Below are 14,312 nucleotides of genomic sequence, written 5' to 3'. Positions count from 1 at the left end.
GGCCCCCGCCTAACGTACGATGTAGTTACGATCCGCATTGTAGCAAAGGAAGACTAGGCCGAAGTTACGAAGCTATCGAACAAGGAGCTCGCCTAACGAATCAACTAACTAGGGGTGGTCGTAGTGAACTAATAGTCTAACGGCACTCTATAGATCTATACTAGCTCTACTACTACTAGGAGGTACCTAGAGGTATAGCTATAGTGGGCATCTAAGGTTACGGTATTAGCGAAGGTCTTAACGAAACAATTTACGATCCTAGTCCACGATATGCCTAAGGAGTTTGACCTAACTAACTAGGGTCACCTACGCGCTCTCTAAGAGGACAACCCGGTCACTCTTAACTCTCTAATCCAGAAGGCGACTTGGCTCTATAGGAAATGGCCAGAAGGCAAGAAGGCCTCGGCGCTAATAGTATGGCTATAAGACGCGAAAGCGGCGGATCTAGCGATAGAACAAGGCCTAGTCTAGTAATATAGCCTCAAGATAGTAGAAAAGCACTCCTTATCCTTTCGTATCCTCTAATGCTTCAAATGCTAACAGTATAGACACTAAACCTACACGTACACAAATAAGTAGGCCTACTCGAACTATATAGGAGACTATATATCTAGGGACTATATATCGACTACGAGACGGTACGCGAACTGTCCGGGGCACTACCTATCGTATAGTACGGAATGCCTATAGCGGAAACTAGCGAAAAACAAGGCAATCACAAACAGAACCGTCGCCTTAAGATTCTACGGCGACCGTGAGGCTAGCCTATACCGGAACTAACTAGCGGCGGTCGGGCATAAGCGCCCTAGGGCCGAGAACGATATAAAGGATGCGTAACCTAGGGCGTACGGGAGGCCACGTGCTCTACTAGCTACGGCGAGGGAATCTAACTAGGCCCGGCTCCCCTTTAGTACACAGCCGATAGGCGTAGACTAGGACGTACAGGGTAGTAGGACACAGGACGATATAGAGGAAATGATTGTCGATGCCGATAACTAGCCTCGATACGCTTAGCATTATCTAGTATAACGTTAACTATAGCAAGGATATAGTCCAGAACCATTTCCTATACGAGGCGGACCCGCGCGTCTACTACGTCCTTATAATCTAGGAGCTATAGATTAACCCGTACTATAAGAGACTAACGACCTATAAGTTACTAGGCTATACGACATGCCTACGAGGCGACGGCAGACCCCGTACGTGCTTCTATGTTAGCAAGGACATACTAGAATCCGACTAGGAGGTAGTGTACTACGTAGACGAAGAAGGCGGGGGCGATATTACCTCCCTCTACGTAGGTAGCACCTAGATACACAACCTATATATACAACCGCTAGCCTCGAGGTCTAGCCGCGACCTAGGGGTCTATAGACACCTAGACAGTGCGCTTAAGAGACAAGGGTGCTATATCGTAGTAGGAGACTTCAATATATACTACCCTTCCTAGGAAAGCCTTATGTAGCCGTACCCTATAGCCGACGAAGTACTCGACTTGATAGCGAGTAACGTAATTGCCCTTAATACCCCGAAGGACCTAGGCACCTAGAAGAGAGGGGGACTCTAAGGCACGATCGACCTCTCCTAGATCTTAGATAGCTACTACTACACGGTAACCTACTATAGGATCGAACATAAACTCGAGGCGTCGTCAGACTATATACTAGTCAGGACCTCTATTACGACATAGATATAACGCATACTAGCGAGTACCCCTAAGCTAAACTAGGGAAAGGCCTACTAGGCCAACATCTAGGCGTACCTCGATGACTCTAAGAGGCTAGTCCAGATCGCGTAGTAGTAATATAACAGTAAAGACGAGATAGACGAAGCAGTCTAGGGGTTAATAGACGAAATAAGAAAAGCGACCTTACTTCACGTTCCGCTTACCTAACTAACGACATGGTCTAAACTATACTAGACGCCGGAGTGCACTACGGTAGTAAGAGAAGCAAGGAGAGCCCGCCGGGTGTAGACGAGCAGCTATAGCGAGGAGGCCTAGAACGTATATAGGGAGGTATACTAACAGAAGAAAGCTATAATACGAAGGGAGAAAGCAGTCGGCTAGAGGGCTATAGTAGAAGAAATCGCCGGCAAGCTAGAGAGGATGTAGAAGCTAGCGAAATGGGCCCGACAGGACCCTATACAGGGCCCCTCCTTCTCTATCCTAGCGCTACAATCGCCTAGTGGCCCGGTTAGCGACCCCGAGGCTAAGGCGCGTCTACTAGCTAGCAAGTTCTTCCCGCCCCTAGTCGAGGCTAATCTAAGCGACATAAACAGCTCTACTCCCCTAGCCCCTAGTATCGCGGTCTAATAGGAGGTGTCCGAGGGAGAAGTTGCCGCTATACTAAGGAAGTTGCCGGCGAAGAAAGCCCCGGGGCCGGATAGGATCCTAAACGAGCTACTAAAGAAGTGTAGAGATCAACTAGCCCTAGTAGTTATAGTGATCTTTAACGCCTGCCTATAGACCGGGTACCACCCGACAGCTTTTAAACAATCGACGACATAGGTCCTACGTAAGCCGTAGAAGGAAGACTATACGTAGGTGAAGTCGTACCGCCTAATTGCGCTCCTTAACACTCTTAGGAAGGCGCTTAAGAAGCTGGTTATAACGAGACTCTCCGAGGCGGTAGAGGAACACTCCCTACTCCCGGACACCTAGATAGGTACGCGCCTATAGCGATCGACGCTATCCGCGATAGAACTTATCACCTCTTAGGTAAAGGCTATCTAGTATAAGAATAGGGACAAGGTGGCTTCCTTACTTAGCCTAGACATATCGGGAGCCTTCGACTACGTGTTATACCCGCGGCTACTCTACATCCTAAGGTCGAAAGGACTCCCTAAGTAGCTTATTAACTTCGTACGGTCCTACCTCCAAAACCGTAGTACGTCGATCCTAGTCGGCTAGTATAGAAGCCCATTTCAAGTAGTCTATACTAGAATCCCGTAAGGCTTAACGCTAGTACCTATTCTGTTCCTCTTCTTTATAGCGACGCTGCTCCCAGCCCTAGAATCCTAGAACACCGCTACGAGCGGCTTCGTAGACGACACAAACATCCTAGCGTAGTCTTCCTCGACTAAGGAGAACTATAGGCTACTAGAAGAGAAGCATAAGATCTGCGAGGACTAGGCTAGGAGGCACGGGGCTCGGTTTGCCCTAGAAAAGTACAATCTGATACACCTTACGCGCCGGCCACGGTTCTATAATATGCAAGCTTCTATCTAGATATAGGGGTACACGACTAACCCGGCAAATCAGCTTAGGATCCTCGGACTATAGGTGGACCCGGCGCTACGGTAGAGGAAGTACGTATAGGCAATATTACGGAAAGCTAAACAGAATATAGCATTATACTAGAGGCTCACTACGTCTATATAGGGGGCGGACTTCCGGTAGTCACGACTTCTATATACGGCTATTGTACGGCTAGTCCTTACCTATAGTAGCCAAGTGTAGTCCTTAGGCGAGAGGGCCTACCTATCGAAGGGACTCGTCGCGCCGCTAGCAAAGATCTAAAACCAATGCCTAAGGAAGGTCACCGGGGTATATAAGTCGATACTAACGAGGATACTTAAGTACGAGACCGCTATACCGCCGATCGACCTATATATCTAGGGACTACGGACCTCCTACTTAGGTAAGTCGGCATAGTACCTAGTATAGAAGGTCATCGCTAGTGCAGTCGTAAGGGCCCGCGAATCAGTACTAGCGTATAGGGGCATTCGACCCGGAAACGAGCCGAACTACCGGGCAAGGGACGAATAGCTAGTAATATAATAGGAAGGTAAGAAATCGTTTATAGAGCAACTATAGAAAGAGAGGTGGAACAACTAGGTTGTAGGGCATAGTAGACGCCCTTAGCTAGCGGGACAACCTAAGGAATAGTTAGCTACAAAATCCGCGGTCAAGTACCCCCCGAAGCTTATCTACTACCGCCTTACGAGGGTATAGAGTAGTATAGCAACCCGACTACGAAGCGAACACATCGGCCTCTAGGGTTACCTATTATAGAGGAAGGTTCTAGGATACACGAATACTAGCTACCCCTACGGCTATCGCTCCTAGAACGTACGGCACGTACTCCTCGTCTGTCCGAGGTAGTCGCTAGGAAGGGGGGAGTAGATGGTAAAGGCGAGGAACCGGACGATTAGGGCACTTCTTAACAACGCTAAGGACCTACGGCGTATTACGAAATAGATCCTAGAGAATGGCTAGCTAGAACAGTACCGCCTAGTAGGAGCAGTATAGGAAGAGAGGACACGACGTAGCGCGACGAGACCGGCTAGGAGCGGGGGCTAACGGGGTAGTGATATAGACTACGTACGTTTAGAGGGAAAGCTAAACTAGACAAGGAGTAGTCGGCGGCGGGAAGGGTTTTCACCTATTCGGGTTTCCCTTTGTATATAACAATAGATATATACCTATATAGGCCGGATAGGGTCCTAGAACAGGGGAATAACAAATCTATCTATCTATTATTAGAGCTTAAAGCCTCCGGGGTGTTGTCTTCGTCGCTATCCGAGTCTTCTATCCCTTCTAGGATTATAGCCTCCCTATAAGGCCTATATACCTTCGTTAGAACCTCCGGTAACTCTTAGCTAGCTCTAATACTAGTAAACGACTCGAACCTCGATAAAGACATAACTAAAACTTATGACCTTATTCGTAACCTTGCTCGTAACGTTGTACTTACTTTACTTAATACTAAGAACCTTAACCTTAGGTACTATTAAGATATAGCATCTTAAAGGGAGTTAATAATTACAAAGTGATCTAGTAGCCTAAGGTATCTACGATAACTTAGCTTATAGGGAGATACCTTCTCTCCCCTTTAGCTTAGATAGACATCTAATATAATTAATATATTAGTTCCTGTTAAGAACGTATAGGCCGTAGGACAAGTATATAGGTGTAGGTATGTTATGTGACTAGATTACGTAACTAGGGTTTACTAGCCTATAGGCTAGTAAACATCCGGACACCTAGCATCTACCTATACTAACACCGGCGATACTATATATAGATACACGCTATCCTATTAGGTCCTTCTTCGTCTTTCGTATAATCCGCCGTCTTCTACTACTACGTAACTCGTATCACGTTAGAAGTGTAGGAAGTTTTTGTACGGGCTTATATAGGGTGTTCTAAAAGCAGGTTGTGTATTGTATATGTCTATCTAGAATAGACAAGTGTTGCTCTTAAAGAGGCTGTAGGTGACTAATCAGTCACCTAATTCTTAGCGTACGTGGCCTCAAGTTTTAATAATAGGATGTTGCCTATATACACGCTCGGATCGCGACAACTCGTACCTGTTTAATAGGTTATAAGCCCGGGTTAGTAACTCGGTGTTTCACCCTCGACAAAGTCGTATTAGAGTTATTCCTCTTTAGAACAAAAGGAAGGCAGACTAGAGGCCGCACCCGCATTATATAGGAAGCTATAGCCGTGCTATAGGTATATATAGGACGTAAAAGAGCCTAGTAAGGCACTATTAGACTCCGAGTTAGGGAGTCTATACTAATACCTTAGATAAGTAGGCGAGCTTACTAAGAAGAGTCGCTCTCCGGACATCGCGTTCGTATCGACTAACTATTTATTCTAAGAGTGCCGTAGTGTCTTAGAAACCCCCTCTACTAAGAGAGTTACGCTATAGTGTCTTAGAACTAACACGATCCTTCGACTTTCCTGCCCTTCCCGGCGGATAGCTATCCTCTCCGCTATTAACCTCGCGTTCGGTTTATCCCATTTCGATCCGATCGCGTACGACCGAATATATCCGTTTACCTAAGGGTAGCTAACCTGTCCCTTAACTTATAAAAAATGGAGAACGAGACTAGGTTTATAAGAAAGAGAGCAGCACCTATTCTAATAAGAGAGAACCACGAAATATAGTTCAAGCTAATAAGAATATACCTAGTATTAAAGCAGGTTGACTAGGTCCTCGAAGACATTATTACGGACATTCCCGCTATAACCCTATCTATAGCGACACCCTCTACATTATCGGAGATATCCCTTCCTTTAGATTAAGCGATAAGGAAGGTATCGTATAGACGGCATAATGTAACGGCCCTGTATAAGATATATATCTGTCTGTCGACAGATAACTAAGAGATGATATACGAGATCCGGTATATAAAGGAGTTATAGGAATAGGCTAAAGCTAAATATAAGGGAAGACTTCTCGCTACTAGAAGAAGTTTGCTTTGGTAATACACCAATTTCGTAATAACAGAGGACTAGTTAATAGATGACGCCTAGTATGAGCTTAGCTCAATTGTAAGGAGGGCTGTTTTAATCTCGCCTTAGTTCTAAGACATCAAGACTAAGGACAGAAAGATCTAGCAACTCTTAGTAGCTCTACTAGACTTATTTGGCTCAATTCGCGATACAATTGATGCCTAGGTGAATCTCTTACTATAAGACATTCTTACAATTCTTAGGGAGAAGCTAGAATCAATAATTTATTAAGGGACAGCTATGTTTACTAAGAAGGGTTTCTAGGGCAAGCTTACGTGCTATCTCTACGGTAGTGACCATTTTATAAGCAAGTGCCTACACCTTTCTATAGCTTAGTAGGCTATTAGGAATAAGGACAAACTAGCTAGGGTTACCTACCCTACTAAGAGACAACCGTTACTACCTCGTAGGAGGTTATTATTACTAAATCTTCGTGATGTCCTTAAGGTAATAACGGACCTTATAAAGTAGATAAAGGAGAGCCGTAAGCCAAAGGCCTCCTCTAGTAAGAAGCCTATAAGGGCCTATACGACCTAGGAAGACGTATTAGACCCTAAGATACTATTAGAAGATAATAATGTTGATGAGGTTGCCTATTCTACTATAGAAGCCAAAGGTAAGTACCCCTCGTCCGAGTAGTTGCTTGACTCTTATACATCATTATATATGACTGACTAAGATTTACTATTTAGGACACTAAAGCCTCTTTAAAAGAGGAAGTAGATCAAGGTTAGGGGTGGCTATCCACAAGCTATATATATAGGAAGTGTAGTAATAGGTAGTCCTTCTAGAAAGCAAATTGTTGTTAAAACAGGTACGGGTGGATGGCAGCGGAGTGGAGTAAGAGATCAATCTTCAACTGACTAATAGCACGAGCATGCAGCAATATATCAGGAACCAATATGTTGATTGTGTTAGATGTCTATCTAAGCTAAAGGGGAGAGAAGGTATCTCCCTACAAGCTGAGTCATTGTGGATGCCTCAGGCTGCCAGATCACTTCCTGATTGTTGACTCCCTTTGAGATGCTACATCTTAACACTCCCACTCATCTCGTATGGGAGGTTACAGTCTGCTCACTTCCTGTCAATAGTACTTGGACCTTTTTATGACAGGTTCAGCTGGCTTACAAACCTCTGGAAGTGTGGACCAGTCTTTGGTTTTGTAAACCCGTCTGCAACCATCTCAGAGGTTGGGGTGTACTCAACAGCAATAAGCCTCCTCCACCAAAGTTTCCTAACAGCGTTATAGGCAATGTCAATGTGCTTCGACTTGTCATGAACATGTGCATCTTTCACTAGGGTGAGGGCAGCTTGATTGTCACCTCTTAATTGGACTGGTCTCAAATTTGATACAGTCTCCTGGTTTCCAGTGATTCTTGGTTGATGGGAACAGTCTCCCACTAACTCTGGACAATCCATTTCCCTCAGCAGTGAAGCTAGGAATTGGGACTGCTTCGCACATGCATTCATAGCCATGTATTCAGCCTCCATTGTGGATGTTGCTACAGACTTTTGCTTCTTGCTCATCCAAGAAACTGGTGCCCCACAGAGGAAGAAGACATACCCAAGGATTGAGACTCTGTCTGCTTTGTCCATTGCATAATCAGAATCACAGTATCCAATAAGGTGTCCTTTTCCAGACTTTGAGAACTGAAGTCCTAGATCAGGGTATGATCTTAGGTACCTAGTGATCTTCTTCAAAGCCTTCATGTGGTAGGTGGATGGGTCACTCACAAATGAGCTCATCCTTCCTAGGGCAAAAGCAATGTCTGGCCTTGTGATTGTTGCTGGCCACATCCAAGTACCATTAATACTCTGGTACTCTGCCTTGTCACACCTCTCATCCATGTGGCTTGAAGGTTTGAGGGCCTCATAGCTGTCCATGGGTGAGTGTGTAGGTGCTGCCTTCTCATGGTTCATTCCCATCTTGGCTAGGCTGTCCCTAACAAAGTGTCCTTGGTCAAGTTTCAGGATTCCTCTCTTCCTGTCCCTTGTGACTCTCATGCCAAGGATCTTTTCAGGTTCACCTAGATCTTTGATCTTGAAGATCTTGCCAAGTTCTCTTTTGAACCAGAGAACATCTGTCAACTTTGGTGCAGCAATTGGAATGTCATCCACATGTATAAGGATTATGATCTCCCTCTTCTTATGGATAAGTAGGCATGGATCCACTTCTGACTGTGTGAATCCAATCTCTCTGAGCTTTGACACACAGAGTTGATTCCAATCTCTAGCTGCTTGCTTAAGTCCATACAAGCTTTTGAGGATTTTGAACACCATGTTTGGTGGAAGCTCAACTCCTGGTGGTGGTAACATGAAGATGTCTTCATGGAGGGTGCTTTCTGTGAATGCATTGTTCACATCCACTTGGTGAAGATGAAGATCCTTCTTACACACAATAGCCATAAACACCCTAAGGGTGTCCTGTCTTACTGTAGGTGCAAATGTCTCCATAAAGTCAACACCAAACTTCTGTGAGAAGCCCCTTGCAACTAGTCTAGCCTTGAACTTTTCAATAGCTCCACTAATGCTTCTCTTAATATCAAAGACCCATCTTGATGTAACCAGATTTGCTCCTTTTGGTGGAACAGAATTTTCCCAGGTGTTGTTACTCTGTAGAGCATCTAGTTCCTTTTGGATTGCTTCCTTCCAAAGATGTCCCCATTTCTTGTCATTCACAGCATCCTTGTAGGATTTTGGAATTGGGACCTCTTGCTTGTATGCAATGGCTTCTACAGTTGCTGCAAAGGCCATTTCCTCAACTTCTTCCAGGAATTCGCTATCCCATGGTATTGAACTGTCCACTGATTGCATGGCTGCAAAGAAAGCTTGGTGAAAAGCAGCAAGGTTCTCTGAGAGGTCCATTGCTTCTCCCACTTCAGTGGTTAGTTCGGGCTTAGGGACTATGGATCTTGGGGCTTTCTGTTTCATGTCATAGCCCTCAACATCATAGTCAGCCTTTCTCTTTCCAAGGGATGATTTAGGGACCGTCACTTGTGACCTGGTAACGTCTATTTCCTGGGGATCTAGGGAGCTTCTCTCAATTGGCTGATCGATTTTCTGAAATTCCCCTACGTTCTCCGGAGGCTGGGGAAGTTGCACAAACAGCTTTCTCGGCTGAGCGACTTTAGGGCTCTCAATTGGCTGATCTATTTCGGGGGGGCTCTGATGGACGCCTGAATGGTAGGTAGATTGTCCTAAGGATACGTTCTTCCTCGGCCTTCCTAAGGGCTTCCTAGCTGGTGCACTGCTTGGTAGATTCAATGTTGGAACATTGAGACCCATATCACCTCCAGGCTGGTCCTCAAAGAAGTCTGCATGTGTGTGTTGTTTAACAGCTCTCATGTCTGGTTCCCAAAAGAGCCAGGCTTTAGCTGTGTTTTCAACATACCCAATAAACACTGCTTCTTTACCCCTATTCATTAGCTTGTCACTTCTTGCCCATTGAGGTTGGGATCTTGTGTCCATATAGACAACAGCTTTGCATCCCCAAACTTTCAAATGGTTGATGGTCGGTTTGATACCATCAAAAGCCTCATCTGGTGAAACCTTGAACCCATCGTAATCTGGGCCATTTGGCAGTTTGTTCCTCATATAAGTTTGGGCCTCTAGTGCTTCAGGCCAAAATTCAACCGGCATCTTAGCCTCTTCAAGCATTGCCCTTATAGAGTCCTCTGAGGTTTGTATTGACCTCTCAACTGGTCCATTCTGTAGAGAGTTGTATGCCTCAGTCGGCTCGAGCCCAATCCCCAAATCCTTCTCCCACTGCTTCACTAATGCAATAAGTTCTTTTGCATTGTCAAGTCTTACTGCTTTCAGCTGCGCTGATGATTTCCTCTCTGCTTTGATCTTCCAATTCTGGAGAGCAACTGGAGCATCTTCTCTTTTCCTAAGAGGAAAGGTCCACTTCTTCCTAGAGAAGTTGTCAACAATCTCAAGCCAGTATTTGAATCCTAGTCTTGAGATTGGTAGTGGGCCACATATGTCAATAGATACAAGGGCAAGTCTTTCAGGTCTTCTCTCTGTAACTTTGCCTTTGTACTTCTTCATCTTTGCTATTGAGCATACTCTGCACTGGTGAAAGCCATCCTTAGGGATAGGAATGGGTTCTTTCAAGTCTGTTACCTTGTGAAGATTCTGGAGCAAATTCTTCCCAAAGTGTGCAAATCTTCTATGCCAAAGCTCCCACTGCTTCAGGTCGGTCTCTGATTGAGCAGTCACAAAGGCATTCTCCATTGGTGGTGCACATGATGAGTAATGTGCCCGTTCTTGTAGGAGAGGAGAAATCTCATCAATGAATGGAACCCCCCCAAGGAGCTTTGTCTGGACAACAGTCTCACCAGAGGGGGAAACAAGAGAAAATGATGGAGGTTGCACACCAAACTGCTTGCTAAACTGGTTCCATGAAACCAGGTTCACTCCTAGCTTGGGTACAAGCAGGACATCTTCCAAAACAACTTTTCTGCCAGCTCTCCCACTCATCTCTGCATTCCCAATATGAGTGGCCAATAAAAACCCACCTCCCACTTTGATCCATTTCTTCCTTGTCAAGGGAGTCATAGATCTAAAGAGGCAGCTTTGGTCAGTCATATGGGATGAAGCACAGGAGTCAAGTAACCACTCTGACGAGGGGAACTTGCCTTGGACTTCTGCAGTTGAGTGAGCCACTTCATCATACTCATCATCATCAGACATTGTCTCTGGGGATGAGCTGCATAGTGACTCTTGGGCGGAGAAACCTTTTCCAGTCTTCTTTGCTTTAGAGGTATAAGACTGGGCCTGGTTCTTCTGGAGTGACAGCATGTCAGAGCTGAGTTTCTTCACCATTTTCTTAAGTTCTTCCATAGAGGACTTCTCTCTTGGTGTCCTCCTTGAAGTGGGTGGTGGAGTTCTCTTCTTCTTGACATGTGTTGTATTCTGGGAAGATGGTGGTTGGGAATGAGATCTAAGGACCTTTCTTGCCTCAGGCAAACTAGGGCAGTCCTTGATCAGATGATCCTTCTCACAGAGAAGGCAGGAGAGTGGTCTTGCTAGACCTGAGGGCTTGACCCAGGTGGCTGCCATGCCATACTCAGCCTTAGAGGGATCCAACCTGGCTTCTTGAGCTTCAAGGATCTTTAAGGTCCTTTCATGATCCATCTTTGGCTGAGCCATGATAGTATCCCTGGCTACATGGTAGTCAGGTGGCAGTGAGCTTAAGAGCTGGGTCATCCTCACATCAGCTTTCCTGTAATGCTGACCCTCTGGGTCAACATCAGCAATCCTTTTTCCAAGAGAAACCAGGTGTGTCCATGCAGATCTGATGGTGAACTCTTCACTCATCTCAAAGGTCACAAATTGCTTTGTGAGCTCATGTGCATGGGTTGGTAGCACCTGGCTATACTTGTTCCAGAGATACACCCACTTCTCAGCAGCTCTTCCAGATTCACATGAGCCCTCAAGCTCAAATTCATCTTCTTCTGTGATCCTACTAAGGATACTGAAGTTGCATACTGCATTGTGTCTTGTCCATGTTGGCGTATTGAGGATCTCTTTGGTTGTAGCCTCTTCTTGGAGTTTCAGAGTCTTGCCCTTGATGTTGTCAAAAGACACTTCCATTAGGTCATCAATTGCAAAGAATGCTGATTGGCTCTCCATCTTGTATCTCTGAAGGTTGAACCATCTCTTCCAATTGTCCCTCCCAAGAATTGGGATTTTGCCTCCCTTCTCCTCTGTCTTCTCTTGGTATGAATCCATAATAAATTGGATGTAATGAAACAAGGTGTGTATGTTCCAAGGTGGTGGCTCAGATCCTGCTGAGGCTTCTGGTGTAGAATGGGAAAGTTCGTAGGTGTGGATACCAAGGCCTGCTTGGTAAAGTAAAGAAGGAGCGGTGTGAGGTCTCGGGGCTAGGACACAGGTCTGTCTCTCCTAGCAGAGCTTCAAATGACTTACTTGAAGTCCTTCTTGATAGTATCTCGATGCAGTTCTGCCTACAGAGTATCTTCAAGGTATTGGCTTTGAGTAAGCCGCACAGAGTCCTTGTCTGGGTTACCTATCACTTAGTATCGAACTAAGCTCCTTGATAGGATAGACGGGGTAGACTTCTGATTCCCAGATGTTTTCTGCTACGATAGCAAGGGATACAAGTAACCTGTACTGATATAGGTTGCTCTTATTCCTGCACAAACCCGGGCTCATAACCTGTTGAAACAGGTACGGGTGGATGGCAGCGGAGTGGAGTAAGAGATCAATCTTCAACTGACTAATAGCACGAGCATGCAGCAATATATCAGGAACCAATATGTTGATTGTGTTAGATGTCTATCTAAGCTAAAGGGGAGAGAAGGTATCTCCCTACAAGCTGAGTCATTGTGGATGCCTCAGGCTGCCAGATCACTTCCTGATTGTTGACTCCCTTTGAGATGCTACATCTTAACAATTGTCTTAGAAAATGTCCTGTTTGTTCCTAGCCTTAGAGTTAGTCTTGTTTCGTAGAATCAGTTTAGCTAATAGTTTGCTATCTAACTACCTAGTTTCACCCTAAAATCCTTATCTAGTAAACCCGTTATCTAGACCAAACTTTGAGGAGGAGTACCGTTTATCTACTCGATCTCGGAAATTCTTAAGCTATAGTATACTAGTATACTCTCTTAAGAACGTAACGGCACCGCTATAGCTAATACTAAGTCCGAAGATTAGTAGGAGCTATAGTATAGAAGATGTACACACCTTAGCAAGGGACTACTAAGAAACCTATATAGAGTTACTAATAAGAAAGATCCTATTCCTATTCCTTCTAAACACTAGAATTATAAGGTCTGCTTCCTTATAAATATAAGGAAGTTCAAAGGACCTGCTATAGAGAGGAAAGGGGAGAGGCTAGCCCTCATCTCTATTGACATCTATAGGCCTTTTTAGGGCGTAGTCTCTAGGCTAGGATACAAATATTAGCTTGAGATTATAGACAACTTCTCTAGGAAGAAGTAGGTAATCCCTTTGAAGGCTAGGAGCGACGCTCCTACAGCCCTACGGGATTAGAAGGTCTAGGTAGAACGGTAGTTAAGGTGCTTTCTGTCTACGATCCGTAGTGATAGTACAAAGGAAATTCTCGCCTTACTAAAAGAGTAGGAGAAGGAGTTTAGCACTCAGATAGACACAACTAATGCCTATAACTCTCTTCAAAATGGACCTATAGAAAGGTCAATTCAAGCCTCTAAGAACACATTCCGGGCTATACTTAAAGACTCTAGTATACTAGTTAAGTTCTAGCTAGAAGCTTTGTAAGTATAGACTGTGATTAGAAACAGACTGCCTAATAGTCCGATTATTGATAGTATTGCTCTTTTACTAGAAGAAGCCTTTACTAGCTAAGTACCGTCAGTCGACTATTTCCGCGTCTAGGGATACAAAGCTATAGTCTATATAGACCTAAGAGCCCAACCTTAAGGCTTAAGGAGAGACAAGTTAATAAACCGAGGAAAAGAAGCCGTGTTTATAGGCTACTCAGAAAACACTACAAAACAAGAGCTGTTCTAGGATCCCGATATAAAAGTAATAAAAGCGTATAGTCACGTCGACTAGTTTAAGAATAAGAAGGGGGGAGATATAGATCTTGGTATCACCTTTACTAACTAGCCGAGTCGAGCGCTATAGCACAATCCTATTAAGAGGAAGCCCTTTAGGGCAAAATTTTCCGATAGGGGATTATTAGAGACACCGTTACGAAGGCTAGGAGAAAATATTAAGGCGGTTTTAACACTGTCGAAGGCCGATAACGGTGGATCTATACAGAACCTACCTAAGTTATTAACACTATAGCAACCGCTATTTATACAACTTTCCCCTCCCTTAAAGGACATTAGGGAATACTAGAAGTTTGGAGATTAGAGTACTCTAATAAAAGAAAAAGAAGATATCGTTCAGTTCGACCTATCCGAACACCTAGCGCCACCTCAGGTTATAGGTAATAAGAGGTTAAGGGGGGACGGAGATAATAACTCTAAAGAGTATAAGGCTAAACACTATAAGGCTCTTATCGCCTAGATGTTCTATCTAGACCCTATAATAAGCTAGGTAGAGGAGATTC

Source organism: Fulvia fulva, chromosome 11 (assembly GCF_020509005.1).
Source record: "Fulvia fulva chromosome 11, complete sequence".
In the NCBI taxonomy this organism is placed as follows: Eukaryota; Fungi; Ascomycota; class Dothideomycetes; order Mycosphaerellales; family Mycosphaerellaceae; genus Fulvia; species Fulvia fulva.
This window is presented reverse-complemented; position numbering follows the sequence as displayed.